Source organism: Xenopus tropicalis, chromosome 5 (genome assembly GCF_000004195.4).
Source record: "Xenopus tropicalis strain Nigerian chromosome 5, UCB_Xtro_10.0, whole genome shotgun sequence".
Lineage (NCBI taxonomy): Eukaryota > Metazoa > Chordata > Amphibia > Anura > Pipidae > Xenopus > Xenopus tropicalis.
The window spans coordinates 155,181,618-155,184,985 of NC_030681.2; positions in this window are offsets into that span (position 1 = coordinate 155,181,618).

Below are 3,368 nucleotides of genomic sequence, written 5' to 3' on the forward strand. Positions count from 1 at the left end.
TCAGTGAAGACGGTAACAGGATGTTTGGCACCTTCTAGCAGATGTCTCCATTCCTCAAAGGCCCATTTAACTGCCAACAGTTCCCTATTACCGATGTCATAGTTAGCCTCCGTAGGGGAGAATTTCCTTGAAAAGAAGGCACAAGGATGAACCTTACAGGTAACAGGGTGACGTTGTGACAATACCGCCCCGGCTCCCACCTCAAAAATACATTTTTCAAACTTGGCATATAATCGATGCTGTCTAAGTCTCAGTAGTACTTCCTGAACCTGACAACGATGAACTTCTAAATTAGAAGAATAAATCAGAATATCATCTAGGTATACTACCACATAGCGTCCACGCAGGTCACGAAAGATATCATTAACAAATTCTTGGAAGACTGCAGGAGCGTTACCAAATATTCATAATGCCCATCACAAGTATTAAAGGCTGTTTTCCACTCATCCCCTTCCTTAATCCGGATTAAATTATATGCACCCCTCAGATCAAGTTTAGTGAAAATCAAAGCACCCTTAACCCTGTCAAAAAGCTCTGAAATCAAGGGAAGGGGTAGCGATTTTTAACAGTAATCTTATTTAGATTTCTATAATCGATACTGGGCCTAAGCCCACCATCCTTCTTGCTTACAAAGAAGAAACCTGCCCCCGCAGGGGAAGAGGACAGTCTAATGAACCCTCGTTCAAAATTCTCCTTAATGTACTCTTCCATTGCTTGAGTCTCAGGAAGAGAAAGTGGATAGGTTCTACCTTTGGGAGGAACAGCCCCAGGAACTAATTCAATTGCACAGTCATAGGGTCTATGTGCAGGGAGTGATTCAGCCGCTTTCTTAGAGAAGACATCAGCGAAGGCTGTATATGGGGAAGGAAGACCCTTCAAAGAGGTTGTAGCAATGAGAACAGACCCCTTAAAACAAGATACTTTACAGTGTAATCCCCAACCTTGAATTCTACTGGAGACCCAGTCAAACTGCGGGTTGTGTTTTTGTAACCATGGGAGAAATAGAATCACAGAAGTGTCAGGACAACTGATTAGGTAGAAAAATAACTGTTCCTTATGAGAACCTTCGATGGACATGACTAGACTCTGAGACCTGGAAGACACAAACCCACACCCTAGCGGATTCCCATCAATAGTCAGTAACCTGAATGGGGGGACTACAGTGGTACATGGAATACCCAGCTTATGGGCAATATTAATATCTAAAAAGTTCCCAGCCGCTCCAGAATCCAAAAAGGCCGGAATCTTAGCATTACCGTACTCCCAATCGAGGAGCATGGGAATGAAGATTTTAGAGGAGACATATTGGGGAGTAGAAACTGCATTACCCAAACAAGACTCCCCAGACTTGTTTAGGCGTTGCAGTTTCCCTGGACAATCTTTGCGGAAATGACCACCCTCACCACAGTACATGCATAACCCATTAGTGCGTCTATGGATTCTTTCCTCTGAAGATAGACGAGTAGAACCCAATTGCATAGGCTCCTCTACTGACATAGGAGTAGCAATGTTATGTATAGGTTCAGGTACCAGAGAAAGAGAGGGGGTTAAGGAAGAGGCCATTCTTTCTTGACGCCTCTCCCTAAGTCTCCTATCAATTTGAATGGAGAGGGACATTAATGCATCAAGGAATGAAGGAGCAGGGTAATTAATGAGACTGTCTTTAATAGGTTCAGACAGACCAGTTCGGAACTGACTACGAAGGGCTGAATCATTCCACCCTGTCTCCACCGCCCAGCGGTGAAACTCCGTACAATACTCCTCAACAAGCCTCCTGCCTTGCTTGAGGGTACGGATGGCTGAGTCAGCAGAGGCCGCCCGATCAGGGTCATCATAGATAATAGCCATGGCTTTGAAAAAGGCTTCTAGAGAGTACCGGGCAGGGTCAGATGAGGACAGAGTGAAAGCCCAAACCTGAGGATCACCCAACAGTAAAGTGATCACAAAATTAACCTTCGCTGTTTCAGTAGGAAATGAGCGAGGCAAAAAACTAAGATAAAGTTTGCATGCTTCCTTGAAAGCAAATTTACTCCAATCTCCAGAGAACTTCTCATGGAAAGGTATCTTAGGCTCTACAAGGGGAATTCCCACAGAGAGCAGAGTAGGAGCTGGATCATCAGCTGCAGGTTGCTGTTGGAGAGTATCTAACCTAACTGCCAAGCCCTGGAGGCATTGGACAATTTGGTCTTGTTTGGTCTCTTGCTCCCTGAGATGCTGGAGGAGGTTTTTAAGCATGACTTCTGGAGAAGCGGACGAAGCAGAGACCCCTTCAGCATCCATTTTCTTTTCTGACCCAACTTACTGTCACGCACGGTATCCCAAAACACCAAAAAAAGCCAAGATCCCAGTCCGAGCTCACTCTTCTGCCTATAACAGCCACCTTTTGCTTCGGGTGGAGCCCTCCGCTACTTGGGTGCTGCCAGGACTTGTTGTGAGAGGGTCAAGGCCAATGTTCTGGGCAGGCAAGGAACCTTGCGTTTAACGAAGTGGAAGAGGCCGAGGTCGCAACCGAACAGGCAGCGAGGTACAAAATTGAATTCCGGAAACGTAGTCAGAAACAGGCAAAGGGTCAGTACAGGCGGCTAACAGGCAAGGTCAAGGTCAGGCAAAGGGTCAAAACACAAATCAGAATAGCAGAGAACAGTAATCAGGAGGCAAAACCGAAGTTGGGCGACGAAAATATGCGCAGGCGCCTTTAAATATTTGAAATTTGCGCCTTGCGCGATGACGTCACACGTCGCGCCGGCTCAAGAGGGAGCGCGAGCATCACTGCTCGTCAGAAGAGCATGGAGAGGCGGGCATCCCCGCCGCCCAGGTACCCTTACAGTTGGGATCAAGTACAGGTACTGTTTTATTATTACAGAGAAAAGGGAATCATTTAACCATTAAATAAACCCAATAGGGCTGTTCTGCCCCCAATAAGGGGTAATTATATCTTAGTTGGGATCAAGTACAGGTACTGTTTTATTATTACAGAGAAAAGGGAATCATTTAACCATGAAATAAACCCAATAGGGCTGTTCTGCCCCCAATAAGGGGTAATTATATCTTAGTTGGGATCAAGTACAGGTACTGTTTTATTATTACAGAGAAAAGGGAATCATTTAACCATGAAATAAACCCAATAGGGCTGTTCTGCCCCCAATAAGGGGTAATTATATCTTAGTTGGGATCAAGTACAGGTACTGTTTTATTATTACAGAGAAAAAGGTCATTCATTTTTTAAAATAAGAATTATTTGCTTATAATGGATATTCTGACTCCAATTGCTGTGATAATGGCTGAGTTTCCCCTGAGACCCCTCTCCCTGGGCCTGTATGGAGCTGGGCACAACCACTGTGGGCAATCTATGCCAGATAGCAGAACCC